At 43.0% G+C, this 22,432-nt stretch overlaps 1 protein-coding gene across 1 annotated transcript in view; it reads left to right on the top strand.

Annotated features, from left to right (window-relative positions):
* The first annotated feature begins 2,041 nt into the window (after nt 1–2,041).
* The window catches only part of LOC126292018 (facilitated trehalose transporter Tret1-2 homolog), a 184,839-nt gene continuing 164,448 nt past the window's right edge, over nt 2,042–22,432 (top strand). The window contains exon 1 of the mRNA XM_049985810.1: nt 2,042–2,088. The gene's annotated coding sequence lies outside the window, so the exon portion shown is untranslated. The remainder of the gene's footprint in view (nt 2,089–22,432) is intronic.

Genomic DNA, 22,432 nt, shown 5'->3' on the forward strand with positions numbered 1-22,432 from the left:
GACTCTGCACAGTGCTCTATTAGCAGACGAAAGGTAATGGCTCTGTCAGAACATATGTTTTTAACGTTTTTTAAGCTTCTTTCCGTTTTGGAAGTCTTGATCCTCCAATTTCTTTGTTGTAACATGTGGTCAAAAGTGATCAAAAGTATCCGGACACCAACAAAAACATAAGTTTTTCATAATAGGTACATTGTACTGCCACCTACTGCCAGGTACTCAAGCGACCTCAGTACTCATTAGACATCGAGAGAGCAGAATGGGGCGCTCCGCGGAACTCACGGACTTCGAACTTGGTCAGGTGATTGGGTGTCACTTGCGTCATACGTCGGTACGCCAGATTTCCACACCCCTAAACATCCGGAGGTCCACTGTTTTCCAATGTAATAGTGAAGTGGAAGCGTGAAGGGACACGTACAGCACAAAAGCGTACAGGCCGGCCCCGTCAGTTGACTGACAGACACCGCCGACAGTTGAAGAGGGTCGTAATGTGTAATAGGTAGACATCTAGACCATGGAAACTGCATCAGGATCCACTGCAAACACTATGACAATTAGGCGGGAGTTGAGAAAACTTGGGTTTCATGGTCGAGAGGATGCTCATAAGCCAGACAACACGCCGGTAAATGCCAAACGGCACCTCGCTTGGTATAAGGAACGACTGAACAGTCGAAAAACGTTGTGTAGTCACAAATCACGGTACACAATGTGGCGACCCGATAACAGGGTGTACGTATGGCAAGTGTCCGGTGAACGTCATCTACCAGCGTGTGTAGTGCCAACACTAAAATTTGGAGACGGTGGTGTTACGGTGTGGTCGTGTTTCCCATAGAGGGGGCTTGCACCCCTTGTTTAGCGTTGCACTATCACAGCACAGGCCTACAATGATGTTTTAAGCAGCTTCTTACTTCCCACTGTTTAAGAGCAATTCGGGGATGGCGATTTCATCTTCCCACACGATCGAGTACCTGTTCATAACGTACGGCCTGTGGCGGCTGGTTACACGACAGTAACATCCCTGTAATGGAGTGACCTCCACAGAGTCCTGACCTGAATCCTATAGAACACTTTTCGGATGTTTTGGAACGTCGACTTCGTGCCAGGCCTCAACGACCGACATCGATACTTCTCATCAGCGTAGCACTGTGTGAAGAATGGGCTGCCATTCCCCAAGAAACCTTCCAGCACCTGATTGAACGTATGCCTGCGAGAGTGGAAGCTGTCATCAAGGCTAAGGGTGGGCCAACACCATACTGAATTCCAGCATTACCGGTGGAGGGCGCCACGAACTTGTAAGTCATTATCAGGCAGGTGTCTGGATACTTCTGACCACATAGTGTAGTTCACACCAGTTTGTAGTTTTCACTTGTGTGAGGTGTCTATATGGTATCTCGCCTTCTCTCATTTTTCACCGCATTGACTTGCGACGGTAACGTATTCTTACCTCATGACTCATATTCTAAAGTCAATGTATAGTATAACAAATGCCAAGGCTACAGAAAGGGGGCAAACATTTCAGTGACTAAACGGACAGTTCATAATGTCGTGGAAAACAGAATAAAAAGCACGTGGAAACTCTGGACACCGTTCACCCGCATGTCAGTCCAACGCCATGACCCCTTACCCACGATGCTGTTCCAGGCTGCTCTTTATTGCACTTACTGTGCTTGGATCGTTCCGTGCTTCTATTTCGATTTTTTTTTCGCAGTTCAGTACACCTTCTTCCTGTTTTGATGCTTGATCTATGTTCACTCTTTGACGGGCTATCCTCTGGGCCAACTTACCACTAAATCTGAGGTGGGTGAAAGTCTCCTCTGTTTTTTGGAAGGCCAGACACGTCGCCTTGCAGAACCTTAAGACTGGTGGTGACGGAAGGGTTCCACCTGCATATCGGAACGGCTGCAGTCGCCGGCCGCAAGACGCGCGCAGCGGCGATAAGTGGAGGCGGCGGTGGCGCTGGCTGTGGCGGCGACAGCCAATGGCGAGGTCCGTCCTTGCCTGGGCCGCCTGCTAGCTGCTAGCTGCTAGCAGGGCTGCAGACTGTCAGTGGGTGACGGGCAGCGAGCGCGGGTGCGCCAGACACACTGCCGGGTGAGTACTCGAGCACCTGCACCACCGTACGGCGCGTGGCGGAGGGAACTTCCTACCTACGTCAGCCATTTCCTCTTACGTGTTCTACGTACACATAGAGTGAAGAATCTTTTACCACCAAAACGAGAGGTCAGAAGTATAAATAATTTCGTGTTAAATGATGCACCCGAAAAAAGCAAAGAAATTTGAACAAAATCCGGTCAGACGTTTTGTGCATGTATTTTTGCTGCAACGTGACTGCACCTACTCGGCAACACCGATTTCGTCCATATTTGTTGTATATGCGGGGCTTTGACAGAAATAAAAGTCCCGTAAGTAGGAGCCACAGATGATCAAGGGTTTAGAAAAACAATTGGCAAGGAGCGAGTAGGGCTTGCACACTGAGGGTTCCGTACACAACTATGTACGTAGACAATTCATCGTCGAGGATGTCGTCGCTTTCCCCCCCTTGTCGACATTGCTACTGGCAAAATATCGGTCCCTGGGATTCCAATACTTTAGAAAAAAAAATGGTTCAAATGGGTCTGAGCACTATGGGACTCAACTGCTGTGGTCAATAGTCCCCTAGAACTTAGAACTACTTAAAGCTAACTAACCTAAGGACATCACACACATCCAAGCCCGATGCAAGATTCGAACCTGCGACTGTAGCGGTCGCGCGGTTCCAGACTGAAGCGGCGCCTAGAACCGCTCGACCACACCGGCCGCCAATACTTTAGAGATTAAGTTTCCTTTAATTTGTCTATGGTCACAATCTTTTTTCTTTAACAGATTACGGGTTTTGGTCTTTAATGACTATCATCAGATCTGTTTCATAAAAACAAAGTCCTAATGTACTGCAGCCTTTGCTAGGACTTTGTTTTTATGAAACAGTTCTGATGATGGTCATTAAAGACCGAAACCGGTAATGTGTTAAACAAAAAAGATTGTGACCATAGACGTAAATTAAAGGAAACTTATACGGGTCACTGTGCTCTTTCGCGACGATGTCGCAGCTTGTGAAACTTTAGAGATTGTTTTAATTACCAATTTGAAGTCGGATCTCAAATGACAAAAGATATATGTGATATAATTACACACCAAACATTTTCTGATTTCTTCCCCTTCCTCGTTCTGTGAAACTTATTTTCATGCGAAATTTCAATATTCTACGTCATCAAGGAGTACCGTGCAGGTTTTAGTGAGTGAGTTAGCAACTACAAAAATATGTGACATAAACGGCCATATTTTTTGTCTGCGCTGACTTAGAAGCTTAACATTTTTACACCACCAAATGACTATAGATCTTATAAATTTCAACTGCACTACACGGTCCTTAGATAAATGGGTCTTAACGTGCGGACGGACGGATACAGCCTGGTAAGAAACGGCGAATAATTTTTTTCGCGTGATATAATTACGGATCAACAGTTTTCGGATTTTTTATTTTGATTATAATGTGAAACCTCTCTGGCTCTCGGCAAATTTCATTATTTTAAGTCAACGGAACGCTCCCTGCATGATTTCATGATTGAGTCTGCGAGTTTCAAAACATGTGACATAAATGGCCGTATATTTTGATTCCACTGAGTTAGGAGCTTAACATTTCCACGCCAGCAAAGGACTGTATACCTCGGTAGGTGACATCAATTTCAGCTCGATACGTCTGCCCTTTTCTGAAAAAGGGGGCTTTGAACAGTTTGACACACGGACAACAAAGCGATTCTGCGAGGATTACGTTTTTACCCTAAAAATAGCATTTTTGGATCGTGTCGGGCTGAGAATGAGCCGTTTATGTGAGCGCGGTTTGTGGGTAGCAGGTGGCGCAGCTGAAAGGATATAGAGCGGTTATTCGAGGGTCGTGGGGTCGGGCCACTGTTTTTCTTTATTTGTGAATTTGGCCAGCTATGGATCGAATACAACTTAAGACTTATGGTGTTTCTTTTTCTTCCTTTCTTCCCAGTACTTCTTCATTTCCTCTCCAATCGCTCGTCTCTGATCATCTGCCCACACTTTCTATGGTTGAATTACTGGCTTATCTTCCTGTCTTACACTATTTCTTCTGCAACACTTTGTTTCCATCTTTCCTCACTGCTTCTATCCATCCCACAGTTTTCTTCAGTTTATTAACGTAATTAAAAATTTTCTTTGTAATCCTTGTTTCTTCTTTTTAAATGTCCACACAATTTTAGCCGCCTCTTCCACATTGCATCTGTGATTTTTCCTGTATTCTTATATAAATCTTCATTTCATCCATATATTTTCAGTGTTTTTCTCAGGAACTAGAATTTTTCTTTGTATGTTCCTCCCTCTTTTATCTATTTCTTATAGCCCACCTCTTTTTATTCGATATTAGGCGCTCTCATCCACATGTTGCTTGTGTCCTAATAACTGATTTATAATGTCTAATCTTCACTTTGATGGATACTGATTTTTTATTGTACTAGTTTTGTGTTAATTTGTGTGCAAATTCTAGCTTCTTCACTCTTTCTTTATTTGTTGTGTTATACAGTCTGTTGGCTTGGTTCCATTTATTAATTCATTTAATTTTTCCTTACTAGGATTTCATAAATTTCTCTCTATTGTGTTTGTGTTCTATACATTTCGTTTTTCAGGAGATATTTTTAGCCCAACGTTTTCAGCACTCTAGTATAATAGATAAAGCATAATAGTTGCGTCTGTTCGGTTTTAAGTTATCAATGCATCCGTAAAGGCTAAACATTTTACTTCAGATTCGTTCTTTCCATGTCCCATGTTTTCTAATTTGTTTTCCCATGTTTTTACTATTTTTTCTAAAACCACGTTAAAGAGAATCGGGGACAGACCGTATTCTTCTCGAACGATATTTTGATTTTGAACGGTTCAGAAATTTCGCCGTGACACTTAATCCTTGATGTTGTATCCGTGAGCAATTGTTCAAAAAGTCTTCTAGTATTTTCGTCTACCCCCCTGATTCGTAAAATATCTGATGTAGTGCTCGTCTATCGTCTTAAGACTTTTTGAAGTCCATGAAAGTAACTACTGTCTTTCCATTTCGTTTAGTTCCCACCCTCAAAATGGTTTTTAAAATAAGAATCTGTTCTCCACACGACCTGTCTTTCCTAAATCCTGCTTGATACATACTCTTCTGTATTTGATGCCCGCGGCTCGTGATCTTGCGGTAGCGTTCTCGCTTCCCGCGCACGGGGTCCCGGGTTCGATTCGGGTCGGGGTCAGGGATTTTCTCTGCCTCGAGATGACTGGGTGTTGTGTGTCTTTCATCATCATTTCATCCTCATTCGCTCGCAAGTCGCCGTAGTGGCGTTAAAGGACTTGTGGAGCGGCGGCCGAACCGCCCCGCCAGGGGTCTCGCAATGCCGTACGCTCGTTGTTATTATTCTGAATTAGGTCTTACTTGTTCCTCTCTTCTATTTAGAAGTGCTTTAGACAATACTTTGTATGTTACTGGTAACAAGAAGGTGCCCCTGTAGTTGTTGATGTCTGTTTTATCTCATTTTTTATGAAGAGGATGGATCAGTCCTTGTTTCCAGTCACTGGGCACGATTCCTTTTGTCCATATGTCTTTGCTTACCTTGTGAATTTTCTGCCATGCGGATAATCCCTTTAGTTTCCCCATTTCTGCTAGTATCCCACCATGTCCTGGTGCCTCGCTATTCTTCAACGACTTGATAATCTTTTCTATTTCTTCTATTGTAGATACATTCGACGGTGGATTTTCAGCTTTTTGAAATTGTGGCCTGTCAATAGGATTTTCGCAATTTAAAAGATCTTCAAAGTATTCAGCTAAAAGTTGGCGGTTCTCTTTACTGCTTAAAACCATTGCTTAAAACCATTTTTATCCATAAAATGTAATTTTGGAGACTGGAACCCTATTAAAACTTCTTTGAATATCTTATAGAAATCCGTAGTGTTGTTCCTTTTAAAATCTGAATCCATTTCTTCTAGACTGTCTTTGTAACATTTTTTTCACTTATCTGATGCTTTCTTGTCGTTTTTTTCCCTTTCTTCTCTAAATTCTTCCTAATACCTATGTTTCTTATTACCGTTTTTTCCATACATATAGTCGATTATCGGTTTCTTCATAACGTAACGTATCCACCATTTGATCTTGGTGTTCTGCGTGGTTGTCTCATATCTTTAACGGACTCTATAACTGATTTATAATTTCTTCCCAATCTCCCGTTTTTCGTGTGTTTAATATATCACAAAATTTATCCCGATTCTTCGTGAGAAATTGAGTGTTTACTGTTGGAAATCTTTTCGGTTTAGGTTTGTTCGGGCGAAATTTGGTCTTCATTTCTGTTAGGCAATGGTCTATGTTCTTTGTGGTGACGAGTAGTTATTGCCAGATGGTCTATTTGATACTCGCGTTGATTTGGATTACGTGATACCCACGGTTTTTTTCCCTTCTTCTAAGTTTCCTGAAAAATGTTGTCATTAATTTTAGTTAATGTTTTTTTTCACGAGTCAGTTACCCTTTCCCTATTTGTGTTTGTTCTTTCTGTTTGATAGTCTCCAAGTACTGATTTACATTTTCTTCTGTTTAACAACTTGCGTTTTAAAATCTGCAACTAAAATTTTGGTATGTTCTTTTGGTAGTTTGGTATTCTAGCATTCTTCAAAAATCTCGACTTTTCCAACGTTTGTCCTTTTAAGTTGGTTGATAGGTGCATGAGCATTTGTAATGGTGGAACGTTTATTGACTGACTTAAAAGGCAGAAATAAGATCCGTCTGATGGGGAACTAAAGTTAAGTTATTGATTCAGTAAGTTGCTGTTTGACCATAAATGCTGTCCCTAAGATGGCCATCTTATTGGAATTTCATATGGCTGGTTTTCCTTTGTAAATTCCGTATGCACCTGACTAAATGGTATTTTCGTCCAGATACCTTGATTCTAGCATAAATATGTTGCGTTTATTGAGAGTGTCAGTTAGGTATCTGAGTTTTCCAAGTTTCATAAGTGTGTTGATGAATAGAGTGCCCAGTAGGTGTTTTATCTTGGGTCTTACCTTTGAAGTTCTATGAGGCTCCGACTCTACCTTACACAATGTTCTTGTCTCTCCAGAATCCAAAGGCCTAGTTGCACCGTCATGACTAGCGATGGCATATTGGTTACACCCTGGAGTAGTTTTCCTTTTGAAATTTATCGTCATCCCTTAGGTTACCATGTATCAGGTTAAAGTTTAGTTTGGGGAAAGATAGTTGAACTTTTCTAGTGTTAAAATTCAGCAGTATAATAGAAGGAGGACAGTGAAAATTTGTTCCGGACAGAGGCCCGAACTCCGCTTATAGGGAATGGTCGCCGTATCATTAGGCTACCCTAGCCCTGTCCGAGGCCGGACGCAAACTTCCATATGTTGTCGACAACGTGTCTACAACGTGTGCTCGTACATCCATTATGTATGTTCCCGTGCAGTGGAGACATTTTCATTTGAAAGTCGCTTACCCGGTTTCGGCAGATACAGACGATACTGCAGTGCCCGTCTTGTTCAGAAAAATGATGTGAAGTTCCTGCATGTCCGAAGAAGGCTTGCCATCGCACGGGATTTGATTCCCCCGTGATCGTCAGATAAATAATATATCCTCAGATAAATAATTTGATCAAGACAGCTCTTATCTCATCGACATAGAAAAAGAAATCGCGTCCCTAGAAGACTGCCACCATCCATTCTCGTCAATATTTGACGAAAATGGCCGGTACGCCTGGCTTGCGCCAAACTCTGCTGCAAAAGAGAACCTTCTATGAGTGTAAGGCAAGTATGCTTTCCTACAAAGAAATGTAAGGCAACCACATAACAGTAAAAATGGGCGGTCATGAGATCTTCAGAAAATTACCGCTATTCCCTCATTTTAATATGAATATCACCCGAGCATGTGTGAATCGTGCACTGTAAAATAATAAAAGTATCTAATTTTGTATTCGAAGTTCACCTGTACGTAGTACAATCCTTCCTGGAAATTTATCCGCAGTCTCAAATGAAAATATTAGTAAGTACAATATATTGAGCATTATTTCGATTAATTTGTAATTTTTGTAACATAAAAATCTGAAAATCAAAAACATGTTTTAGCATATGGGCTCGATCCTTCGGCGCTTAGAGTATCGTTCTGTACTCTTTCCGCTGAGGCACCCTTCATCTGAAAACTGTACCGACATGCAGTAATGTCTCATTACATACTGCTATATAAATTGCTTTTTTGTCAAATAATCTTCCTTTGTTTATAAAAATTGAGACTCAAATCGGTGTACATATCGCCCGTCATCCATACTTTTCTTTTTGCCGTGCATTCGACGGGTAATATTTTTAAAACATGCCGCTTTTAACGTTTCACGAGAAACAAGCTAAATTTATTATGCGGCTAATTATTACGAAAATTCTCATTAAAGTTTCAGAAATTAACTGCCGAATTCAGATGTGACTGTAATCCACAAATAATTTTCTCATATCAACGCTTGTTATATGTCTACCGACCATCAAGAAAAGCTGCACAAAACACGTCAGCAAAATACGCGTTCATCTTGCCTCCATTTGGTAACAGAGACCTTGTGTATTTCGTTAGCATTTATCTACGTTTTTCATGAAACTCACTTGGAATATAACTAATATTTGTAGATGATGATGGAATTTTTTTTTTTTTTTTTTTTTTTTTTTAGTGTGGTGGGGTTACTGTCTCATATGAAGATGGCAGTTAATGGTAATGTGAATGTTTATAAGGATCAATGACGATATTTATGGAATAAACTATTGTCTGATTATTAAAAGATATCGTACATCCATTTTGACAAAAGCGTCACTGAAAAGAACGGTATGTTTTTTTCAAATTCATCGGAATTTCATATTAGCAGAACAGTAACCATTTCGTCGGGGGCCTCACCACTTTCCTCCCCCCCCCCCCCCCCCCCCCCCGCCCGCCTAACAATGACTTAGGACGTAATTGCGCTAACACAGATCTATTGTTATTTTCTACGTCTACATCTTCATCTGCATCAGCATTTCACAGTTCACACTTCAGTCCTTGGCAGAGAGTTCATCGAACCATTTCAGGCTACTTCTCTACTGCTCCACTCTCGACTAGCGAGTGTGAAATGCGTTATATGCTGAGGAGAATGTTGGTGACTAAAATTTCGTAAGAAGGTCTCATCGGAATGATAGACACCTTTGTTTCAATGAGTCACACCCGAACTTGCGAATCATCCGTCCATTTTGCGACAGCAAAAAACGAGCTCTCTTCTGTGAGCTTGTTAGATTTTTTCCGTTAGCTGTATCTGGTTAGGATCCCATACTACCCGTAGTGTAGGTAGCCTCTTTAGTAGCAATGTTTCAGTTTCTAAGTGTTCTGCCAATGAAACACAGTCTTTGGTTCTCGTTCTCCACAACATTTTCTATGTGATGGTTCGAGTTTGTTGTTAGTAATTGCAATCTCTACATACATTACTGGCCATTAAAATTCCTACACCAAGAAGAAATGCAGATGATAAACGGGTATTCACTGGAGAAACATATTATACTAGAACTGACATGTGATTACATATTCACACAATTTGGGTGCATAGATCCTGAGAAATCAGTACCCAGAACAACCACCTCTGGCCGTAATAACAGCCTTGATACGCCTGGACATTGAGTCAAACAGAGCTTGGATGGCGTGTACTGGTACAGCTGCTCATGCAGCTTCAACACGATACCACAGTTCATCAAGAGTAGTGACTGGCGCAATGTGACGAGCCAGTTGCTTGGCCACCATTGACCAGACGTTTTCAGTTGGTGAGAGATCTGGAGAATGTGCTGGCCAGGGCGGCAGTGGAACATTTTTTGTACCCAGAAATGCCCGTACAGTACCTGTAACATGCGATCGGGCATTATCCTGCTGGAATGTAGGGTTTCGCGGGGATCGAATGAAGGATAGAGAAACGGGTCGTAACACATCTGAAATGTAACGTCCACTGTTCAAAGTGCCGTCAGTGCGAACAAGAAGTGACCAAGACGTGTAATCAATGGCACCCCATACCATCACGCCGGGTTATACGCCAGTATGGCGTTGACGAATACACGCTTCCAAGGTGCGTTCATCGAGATGTCACCAAAGATGCGAACATGTTGATTCCGTAAACATAACCTGCATTCATCCTGAAAAATGACGTTTTGCCATTAGTGCACCCAGGTTCGTCGTCGAGTACACCATCTCAGGCGCTCCTGTCTGTGATGCAAGGGTAACCACAGACACGGTCCCCGAGCTGATAGTCCATGCTGCTGCAAACATCGTCGAACTGTTCGTGCAGATGGTTGTTGTCTTACAAATGTCCCCATCTATTGACTCAGAGATCGAGACGTGGCTGCACGATCCGTTATAGCCATGCGGATAAGATGCCTGTCATCTCGACTGTTAGTGATACGAGGCCGTTGGGATCCAGCACGGTGTTCCGTATTACCCTCCTGAACCCACCGATTCCATGTTCTGCTACCTGTCATTGGATCTCGACCGACGCGAGCAGCAATGTCGCGATACGATAAACCGCAATCGCGATAGGCTACAATCCGACCTTTAAAAAAGTCGGAAACGTGATGGTATCCATTTCTCCTCCTTAGGCGAGGCATCATAACAACATTTCACCAGGCAACGCCGATCAACTGCTGTTTGTTTATGAGAAATCCGTTGGAAACTTCCCTCAAGTCAGCACGTTGTAAGCGTCACCACCGGCGCCAACGTTGTGTGAATGCTCTGAAATGCTAATCATTTGCATATAACAGCATCATCTTCCTGTCGGTTAAATTTTGCGTCTGCAGCACGTTACATTCGTGTTGTAGCAATTTTAATGGCCAGTAGTGTAACTTTGTTGAAAGCTGCTATTATTCTCATATAAGGTTGAATACAGTCTCGATAATTTTCACGCCTTGAGTTAGACTGTCTCATAACATACACACGGCTTCCGACTGTAATATTTATCTCATTGTGTTAAACCTTTAACGTAAGATTATACCTCTTAATCGGTAGATTATACCAGCATTTTAAATTTCTGAATTAGGTCAATAATTACATTCCAGTGTCTATGTTATTTCGAATGCAATGTACATTCGGACATGCATACATATTGGATGTTTGAGTCTGCCCATGAGTTGTAATCGGATAGGCTAAGTGCACAGCCGGGACGGTAGGTCATCGTGTCCAGCTAGAGGTTAAGCTGCCCTCTGTAATAAAAAAACTGAGCGAATGAATCAACGATGGCCTTGAACGTGTGTCACGGGACGTCCGCACTGAAAAACTGAACGAACAATGATGAATAAAATGAGATAAAAAATGGTAAAGCAACAACTCGGGTTAAACGGGATATCGGGTTCGAGCCCCGGTCCAGCACACATTATCACTGTCATCATTTCGTTATAAAGGCGATGGTTGTCCTTGTTCACAACTGCGAATTATTATACGAAATATTCCGACAACTTTACTAGACGGGAAACAATATACGAGGGCTGACGAGATTTTCTCGCAAACCGATTATACACATTAGGAACAGCCGACGGCATACAGCATTTTCTTGGGGAACACCAGATACTTCCGTTTCACTCGATGACTTTTCATCAGTATTAATATTTATCTTTTACACGCCAGAAAAAGGTAAGAAATAATGATCCATGATGATGTCATGTTACTGTTGCAAGTAGTTCTGCTTAGTAGCATGTTTGCACCAGTGCGGACACAAGAATCGCACTCTCTTTTCCGGCAGAACCAGAACTGTCAGGATAGCAGCTTAAGTGTACGCTGAAACACGATATTCTGTATTGAAATAAAGAAATTTGAAGAAACTGCGTTTTCTGTTCATTTACTGATAGCAGTTAAGAGTATCGGAACAGTAGAATATCTCGACAGCGCCTTTGTGGCCTCACAGACAAAGTAAATCGACACCTGAACTCTGCGCTATATAGTGTCGAAAGTTCCACGCGCCTTTTCATGGATGATGCTGTAGTATACAGAGAAGTTGCAGCATTAGAAAATTGCAGCGATATGCAGGAAGATCTGCAGCGGATAGGCACTTGGTGCAGGAAGTGGCAACTGACCCTTAACATAGACAAATGTAATGTATTGCGAATACATAGAAAGAAGGATCCTTTATTAGATGGTTATATGATAGCGGAACAAACACTGGTAGCAGATACTTTTGTGAAATATGTGGAAGTATGCGTACGGAACGATCTGAAGTGGAATGATCATATAAAATTAATTGTTGGTAAGGCGGGTGCCAGGTTGAGATTCATTGGGAGAGTCCTTAGAAAATGTAGTCCATCAACAAAAGAGGACTTATACTTGAGTATTGCTCATCAGTGTGGAATCCGTACTAGGTCGGATTGACAGAGGAGATAGAGAAGATACAAAGAAGAGTTGCGGGTTTCGTCACAGTGTTATTTGGTAACCGTGATAGCGTTACGGACATGCAGACTCTGCAAGAGAGGCGCTCTGCATCGCGGTGTAGCTTGCTGTCCAGGTTTCGAGAGGGTGCGTTTCTGGATGAGGTATCGTATATATTGCTTGCCCCTACTTATACCTCCCGAGGAGATCACGAATGTAAAATTAGAGAGATTCGAGCGCGCACGGAGGCTTTTCGGCAGTCGTTCTTTCCGCGAACCATACGCGACTGAAACAGGAAAGGGAGGTAATGACAGTGGCACGTAAACTGCCCTCCGCAACACACCGTGGGGTGGCTTGCGAAGTGTATATGTAGATGTAGATTTCTAGCCAGTAATCGTCTTCACTCACACGAACACCCTGACAGAAGTACATGTCAGCACTCAGCTGCCAAATATTTGTTTAGGACATTTTACACGGAGATTAGTCTGAGTGCCACAGTGTGTGCGTATTGTGTGTTGAACCGGGGACCTAGAAACGATGCAGAGGCTTCGTCTCGTCGTAGCCCTCAGTGGTTCACAACCTCACAACAGGCCATAGCGGTCCACCCGCCTCACCGCCGCCCCTCACCGAACCCAGGCCCAGGATTATTGTGCGGTTCGGCCTTCGGCCCCAGTGGACAACCTCCTGCCCCCTGTCTCATACCAGACGAGTGTAACCCCAAATGGGTGGTAGAGTAGCTATGGTATACGCGTACGTGGAGACAGTGTTTGCGCAGCAATCGCCGACATATTGGAACTGAGGCGGAATAAGGGAAACCAGCACGTATTCGCCGAGGCAGATGGGAAACCGCCTTAAAAACCATCCACAGGCTGGCCGGCACCCCGGACCTCGACACTGATCCACCGGACGGATTCGTGCCGGGGACCGGGACGCCTTCCCGCTCGGGAAGCAGCGCTTCAGGGAGCTCGGCAAGCCGGGCGGTCATAGCCCCACAGTACTGGCCACAATTCGGTTGGAGGTACAATGCCTTTGAATTCCTGCCATCTCCGAATTCACAAATGCCTCCATATATTAATCAAATCAAAACATTGACCACAATTTTCTTCTTTAGGGCCAGCAGCGTAATATATGTCTGATAACGACATGATTATTAGAGTAGAGAGACCAAATAGCTGCTTATAACACGTAATCTTTATTTACGATACACTTTTTCGGCTTAATCGGCATTTTCAGGTACGTGCAATTACAATTTTGGTGAGAACAGGTATGGATGGCAATATCATTCATATTAGGTAGCTGTCTTGTACTCACGTCTAGATTGATGCCACGTTCTTTTGTAACGATCACTGCTTTAATAACATCGTAAATGATGTCAAGATGCTGAAAATAAACTGTTAATCACGACATGACAGCAGTTTGACAGTTCCACTCTGATGACTCTATATGTTTACAAAGATTTTGCAGATGATCAGTGACATTATTTTATTTACTAAAATTTGTTACGATTGTCTTTGGTTGTTGCGTATGTTACTTCCGGTTTATCCAATTTCGTATTCTAAAAGTTCAATAGTTTTTAAGATAATATTTGTGTCTAAAGCCTGTATGTTCGTTTAATATTTTTAGTGTACATATAAATTTCTAATTCCTGAAAGATGTTCATTGCGAAACATTTTGGTAGGCCTATTCTATGCAGAATCTGTAGTGAATTTTCGACCGTATCAGCAGTGTGTTTTGATTTTTCAAGTGTAGATAGAAGATCGACTGATTATATTCGCTCCTTCCAATGTGTTCTTTATACCTCTTGTAAAATTTCTTCCTGTTTGGCCAATTTACAAGCTATTACAGTAGCCACACGTGATTCTATATGTGCCAGTGGTGTATTTCGATGCCCTAGTGGTGGCGGAACGTAATTTTATTGAAAAGTTGTTATTGGTTCGAAAGGCTAGTTGAATATTCGTGGCTTTAAAAAATCCATTAATTATGTTGGAGATTCTACAAAGGTAGACTTCTGCTACGTATCTTATTTTCTGTGTCAGTGATGTTTCTCGAGGTAGGTATATTTCATTGTGTATTGTGTTCTGCTTTGGTGTTTTACATTTGTAATATAACTTTGTGATTATGTTTGGATCAAAATCATTTGTGTAGGCTATATAATGGGAGGTTATTTAATCTATTAATCAATGAATGGAAAAAATGATAGTTTATGAGCCATTAGATGACAGGAAATGGTACGTGTCAGTGATATTTCCCTATGTTTTGACAGGCTATATGTTATTATTTGGATTGTTTCCTGTACTGGCACATTGGTGTATAGATTAGCGACATCAAATGAAATCAGTTTACCATTATGTGGTATTTGTATGTCTTTTATATCTCTTGCCAGAATATGCGAATTTTTGATTGTGTACATTTTGTTGAAAGTATAAAGTTTTGTTATTAGTGTGTTTAGTCGCTCGGTCCCAGACTGTAGCGCCTAGAACCGCACGGCCGCTCTGGCCGTCTGTAAACACATAATGTCGTATGAGTGGAACTGTAAAACTGCTGTCACGTCGTAATTAACATCTTATTTTCAACATCTTGACATCGTTTACGACCTTATTAAAGCACTGACAATTACAAAACAGTTCACTAACGACGCAATATGGACGTCACATCAATTTAGGCGTGAGTACAAGACAGCGACTTTAACATGAATGACATTGACATCCTTACCCGTTCTCACCAAAATTGTAATTGCAGGTACGTGAAAATGGCGATAAAGCCGAAAGAGTCTGTCGTAAATAAAGATTACTTATTATAAGCAGCTGTTTGGTGTATCTACTCTCATAAAACATTGTCCATTTTGGGCTGTATAGTTTCGAGATGTATTTCGAAATAAGTAAAATAAATTTAGAAAGTGTGCAACAAAACTATCTGGACCGCCATATGTAATGCGGTGTTGACCGCTGGATATAACGAGAGGCGGACCCCCAGCATAAAAGGTGGCGAAGAGCGCTGTGTTGTCAATAGGGGAAAGGTAACAGCACAGTGGGTCGCTGAGGAGAGCTCAGTGACGTTGAAAGTGATTGGATGTCACCTGAGTGATAAATCCATCAGGGACATTTCAATGCTGCTAAAACTGCCCAAGTCGGCTGTTGATGATGGGACTCTGAAATACAAACGCGAAGGCACTACCGAAAATGAGCCAAAACGAGACAGATCTCGTATACTAACGGACATGGACTGCCGAGCATTGCAGTGGGTGGTCGTAAAAAATCGCATGAAATCGTCGAAAGGAACCACTCGTGGTTTCCACAGTGCTACCAGCAGTCCAGCTAACACAGTGACTGTGTGTAGGGAGTTAAAAAGAATGGGGTACACTGGCCGAGCTGATTCTCATGAGCCACGCATGCCTGTGGTCAGTGTTAAGCGACGCTTGAGGCGGTGTAAAGAGTGACGTCACTGGACAGTGGGTGATTGGAGACGAGCTGCAATCTGATGGAAGGGTTGCGTTAGACTGAATGTTGCCTGCCATCTTGGATAGTGTCAACAGTGATGTTCGGACGACTCCTCGTAAGGACGTGGTCCCCTCATTGACTAATGAAAACGCTAAATGCAAAAGGATATGAACGTGAAGGGTGATTTTTTTTCCACAGTGTACAAACTCCAGGCACTGATCGGTGATAGGATACGGAATAAAAAAGTTCTAATGAATTTAAGTCCGTAAACGCATGGTTCCCATGCTATAGACCATTTATTCAGACATTGTTACATACACGCTCTGTAATACGCGCTGCACCATGCTGCCAAAGTTACAGTGTGTGTCGAAAATGGTTTCCATTTGTATCAAAGCATGGGGGTATGCACCGTAGCGTGTTCTATCTCACACATTCACATCGGCCAGGCTACATCCAGTGTCAAAAGCAGCATGAATATGCCGTTTCAGTGTCTCCACATCTGGAATGGGCTCTGCATACACGATACTTGGCCCCATAACCAGAAATCCCAAAGGTTGAGATCCGATGAACGAGCAGGCCCTGGAACTGGACCAGCTCGTCCGATTCGACGACAATGGAAGACGCGATTCAGAAGAGTCCGGGCGTTAACGGCGAAGTGGACTGGAACACCATCATGTAGCAGCCACATAATCCTTCGAATCGTCAATGGCTCTTCTTCCAGCAGGGGAGGCAAAGTCACCCACAAGAAACCGAATGGTTCGCGGCTGTTTGGCGACGTTGAAGGAAGACTTCTCTCAAAATATTGTCACCAATTATCCCGGCCCACACATTCCGGCTGCAAAGATGCTGATGATTCGCTGTCACCATACCATGGTATGTAAGGTGAAGATACAACTTCGCTTAAAGGTGACCTCATCTGTGAATAGGATGGATGACACAAATCCCGTAATCGTGGTTGCCTGTTGAATAAATCAGCGACAGGTTCCCGATGTGGAAAGTCTGTCGCTACTAAGCCCTGCAACACTGTAAGTGAATAGCAATTGTCATGGAGAATGTTACAGACGGTCGTCTGGCTTATCCTGTACTGGCGAGCCAACTGCTGGTACTGACGCAGCGATTGCCTTCAACAGTGTTAATCACATTTTCCTCCAAGTACTGTGTCCGAACATTTCAGGTACGTTCTTCATGATATCCTGCTTCCTGAAACGACCCTGTCTCAAGCAAACGGCGAAACACTATTGCAAACGTGAGTGCTGTCGGCTGGGATAGGTCTCCTGAAACAACCTTGCTCTCCGACGCTCGTTGGAATTTGCCTTTCCGCAAGTAAACACCATGTCGGCAAGCTCTCGAATCGAATACGGAAAACCATTGTGTACAACGCTGTATCACGTCCCCTACAAGATGAGTGAATCGGATACAGCGTTACTAATTATTATGGCAGGAGAGGGCGCTAGGGAATGATGTATGAGGAACAGTACCACCCTGTTGCAGGTAAGCATGCATACTGCAACTGTGGCTGCGTGGTACAGCGCGTATTAGACTCTGTAACAAAGTATGATTGAATGACCACGGAAACCATGCATTTACGGCCATAAGATCATTAGATCTTTCTCCTCTTGTTCCCTGTAGTTTGTACACGGTGCAAAAAATCACGCCCGCATCTCGTGGTCGTGCGGTAGCGTTCTCGCTTCCCACGCCCGGGTTCCCGGGTTCGATTCCCGGCGGGGTCAGGGATTTTCTCTGCCTCGTGATGGCTGGGTGTTGTGTGATGTCCTTAGGTTAGTTAGGTTTAAGTAGTTCTAAGTTCTAGAGAACTGATGACCTAAGATGTTAAGTCCCATAGTGCTCAGAACCATTTGAACTATTTGAACCAAAAAATCACCCTGTATATTACAGCTTTATGTACTTCGTACTGTAGAGGAGTAGTTCGGAGCTGATTATTTTCTTGTCATTGCGCCCCGTCATACTGCAGCAGCTATGGCGCAATGATTTGTGGAGAGTATCATTCCCGAAATATGCTAGCGCGCCCTGGGTGCCGACCTGTATCCGATGGACCACGTTTGAAATGAGTTACAACGTCGAGATCGTTACAGATCCCAGCACCCAACATCGCTACCTTCCCTGGTTTCAGCTCTTGAGGAAGAATGGGCACCGTTTCCTCCACAGACATTCAGACACTCCTTTCAAAGTGTTCCCAGCAGAGTTCAAGCCAACCATAAAGGTGAAGGGTTGACACCCCCAGTGTTAGTATCCACTAATAAGTGTTCGGATCAGGTAGTCTGCAATCCATAACACACGATGTTTTCTTTGAAGGAGGACCTATAGTTTAGAGTGGTAACGAGTTACGATGTTACATCACTTTTCAGCGCTGCCTTAGCTGAAATATATTATCAGTATCGGTTGAAAATCGTAGCACTGACCTGGGGATCGAACTCCATATCGTTACATACATACGCTGGCAGTGAACCACGCGAGACCAACTATAAATGTTTACAATCACTTGATTCGTGCCGAAGTTTTCAGGAAACAACCTCCTGTTGTAAGGTAAGTGTCGGAACATGAAACTGTTCAGAAGCCCTCTGTGCCACTCGCAACTCATAGACTTTGGCCGAAAGACTACGGAGCCACGGGCCCGCTCTCAAATGATAAATGAAAGGGTAAGCAACCAACAGCAACTAGCGGGCAGCGCACAGTAAAATGACAACATCTAGGGTGCCTCTAGAAGCTGCAGCCGTGTTTTGAATGTGAGAAACTACGGCACGGAACAGTTTCGCGAGGCAAGTCTCGCCATGTGTAAATACGGTCCACATCGCGGAACGTGCGGCGCGAGGCAGTTTCGTCACTCAGTAGGTTTTCGGGCGCCCAACAAAGAATTTTGCTTCTCTAGTTTCTGGAAGTTAACAGGTCACAATTTGTTGAGCAGAGCACCATCTGAGACCTGTATGTATCATTCAAAGCTGCGCTCCTGGAACGGGCTTCGGGTCCAGAATTCTTGTGTGATCTACTTCAACCTTCTAGCACTCATCATAGCTCCTAGTAGCGACTGTACAAGGCACATTGGTCACAAAAGGCCTTAGTACACGTTTGAGATAGATACACTGGGCCCATCAGAGAGACCTGCAGCATTTCATAAAATATTTACAAACAAACAAGATAAAGACAAAATACTTTTACTTGTGAACAAAAAATAGTATGCCATTTCACTTTTGCTGGTTTTAAGAAGAATGCCCGGTAAATGGCGTCATCCATTGTTGACACACGGATGGAAGTGTTTCTGGAAATTGTCCATAGTTATCAGCGCCATTTCCGTGGAACGGCACCCACATCTTGGAAGAGAACCTTGGAATGTCCCCAGAGAAAGAAAATACAAGGTGATAAATCGGGTGACTTTTGGCGCAAGACAATGAGTCCACGTGAAGAGAGAAGACGTCCTGGAAACAACTCTCTCAAAATTCCTAGACAATGCCGAGAAATGCGAGCTGTCGATCCCTCTTGTTGGAACCAAACTTCACCATCTTCATGGTCGCCAACAAATAGATTTATCTTAAGTCGGCGGAAGGTATCCATCTTGAGGCAGTAACGATTTGAATTAACCATTATCGTTACGCCACCTTCTTCGGAAAAAGGTCTTCGGACCTCAGCACTAAATTTAACAATGGTGCACGTACGTTTCGCATGGCTATGAAGTGTTCGTTGGTGAAGTTCCTGAGGGTCTACTGCTGCCCAGTGGCGGAAATTTTGTTTATTTGTGGTGCCTGACAGGTATAAGTGAGCCTCAACAAAAGAAATTTTAAAATAGCGCAGGGAAAAGGTTCTGAAAAATTTCATTATACAAATCTCTGCGAGTTTCAAAATCTCTCTCACTTAATTCTTGGGTAACCACACTTCGCATGGTGCATGTGCAGATGTCTGTGCAAGATTCTTCTCACAATACCAGGGCAGTTGCACGTCTGAATACTTTGGAGAGTGCTGGACGGACGCTCCCACACTAAGCGCTGGGTTCAGACGTTGCTACTGTCCGAAGTCGGCCGGAAGATTTTCTGTTTAATGCAAAACCTGATGAGGTACAGTTTGATACCGCAGCTCGAATAGTTTTTCTGTCAGGAAGAGAATCATGCAGACTAAGTTCGAAGCGAATGCGAAATGCTCGCCGACTGATAATCACAGAGCCAAAATTACAAATATACCCCTGCGGACCTAACGCACGATCGTCATCTAGTCAAGTCATCGCTCCTACTGACAACGGCAGGTATACGGCTATCGAGTGACGTCTCCAACTACGGGATATCTTACACGATCTGACGTTTCCAAGGTTGTCGGGTGTACTGCCGGGTCCAATCGTCGAAGGTCCACGATATTTCGGTGAACAACTGTTCCGCCATCATCAGGTGCACTCACGGATTTATCAGTACCTCCTGATGATGGTGGAACGGTTGCTCGTCGAAATGTCGTGGACCTTCGACCATTGCACCCCGCAGTACACCCGAGAACGAAATTCTGTCCCGAAATCTGGCAGAAAATCCAAAGAGATTCTTGCCATACATAAAGCACACCAGTGGGAAGACGCAATCAGTACCTTCACTGCGTGATAACAACGGTGAAGTCACTGATGACAGTGTCACTAAAGCAGACTTATTAAACACGGTTTTCCAAAACTCCTTCACCAAAGAATACGAAGTAAATATTCCTGAATACCAATCAAGAACAACGGCCAATATGAGAAACATAGAAGTAGAAGTAAAAAAAAAAAAAAAAAAGGTTCAAATGGCTCTAAGCACTATGAGACTTACCTGCTAAGGTCATCAGTCCCCTAGCACGTAGAACTACTTTAACCTAACTAACCTAAGGACATCACACATCCATGCCCGAGGCAGGATTCGAACCTGTGAGCGTAGCGGCCGCGCGGTTCCAGACTGTAGCGCCTAGAACGGCACTGCCACTCGGGCCGGCAAGTAGATATCCTCAGTGTAACAAAGCAGTGTAAATCACTTAATAAAGGCAAGGCCTCCGTTCCAGATTGTATAATAGATTCCTCTCAGAGTATGCTGATAAAATATCTCCGTATTTAGCAGTTATATACAACCACTCGCTCACAGAAAGATCCATACGTAAAAACTGGAAAATTGCTCAAGTCACACCAATACCCAAAAAAGTGGAAGTATGAGTAATCCACTGAATTATAGGCCTATATCACTAACCTAGATTTGCAGTAGGGTTTTGGAACATATACTGTATTCGAACATTATGAACTACCTCGAAGAAAACGATCTATTGACACAGTTAGCACGGATTCAAAAAAATCGTTTTTGTGAAACACAACTAGCTTTTTATACTCATGAAGTTATGAGTGCTATCGACAGGGGATGTTAAATTGATTCCATATTTTTAGATTTCCAGAGGACTTTCGACACCGTTGCTCACAAGCGTCTTCTAACCGAACTGCGTGCCTGCTGAGTATCACCTCAGTTGCGCTACTGGATTCGTGATTTCCTGTCACAAAGGTCACAGTTCGTAGAAATGGACGGAAAGACATCGAGTAAACCATAATTAATATCCGGTGTTCCCCAAGAAAGTGTTATAGGCCCGCTGTTGTTCCTGAACTATATTAACGACATAGGAGACAATAGAGTAGCCGTGTTAGATCGTTTGCAGATGAGTCTGTCATATACCGTCTTGTAAAGTCATCAGATGATCAAAACGACTTGCAAAATGATTTACATAAGATATTTGTGTGGAGCGAAAAGTGGCAATTGACCTTGAATAAAGAAAAGTGTTAAGTCATTCACATGAGTACTAAAAGAAATCAACTAAATTTCGATTACGCGATAAGTCACACAATTGTGAAAGCTGTAAATTCAGCTAAATACTTACGGATTACAATTACAAATAACCTAAATTGGAACGATCACATAGATAATATTGTGGATATAGCAAACCAAAGACTGCGATTCATTGGCAGAACACTTAGAGGGTGCAACAGGTCTACTAAAGAGACAGCTTACACCACGCTTGTCCGCCCTATTCTGGAGTATTGCTGTACGGTGTGGGATCAGCATGAGATGGGGCTAACGGATGACGTAGAAAAAGTACAAAGAAAGGCAGCTCGTTTTTTATTATCGCGATATAGGGGAGTTAGTGTCACTGACATGACACGTGAATCGGAGTGGCACTCATTAAAATAAAGGCGTTTTTCTTTGCGACGGTATCTTCTCATGAAATTTCAATCACCAGTTTTCTCCTCCGATTGCGAAAACATTCTGTTGGCACCCACCTACTTAGGGAGAAATGATCATCACGATAAAATAAGAGAAATCAGGGCTCGCACAGAAAAATTTAAGTGCTCCTTTTTCCCGCGAGCCGTTCGAGAGTTGAACGGTAGAGAGACAGCTTGAAGGTGGTTTATTGAACCCTCTGCCAAGCACTTTATTGTGAATAGCAGAGTAATCACGAAGATTTAGATGCAGACCTTGCAAGTGGAAGGCCATTTTTCCGTAAACTGTATTTTTTCGAACATGACAGAATTGTTTGTTCTCGTTAGTTACTGTAAAGAAGTTCTTAAAAATTTTAACTTACTATCTTTGTT

Source organism: Schistocerca gregaria, chromosome 9 (genome assembly GCF_023897955.1).
Source record: "Schistocerca gregaria isolate iqSchGreg1 chromosome 9, iqSchGreg1.2, whole genome shotgun sequence".
Taxonomy (NCBI): Eukaryota; Metazoa; Arthropoda; class Insecta; order Orthoptera; family Acrididae; genus Schistocerca; species Schistocerca gregaria.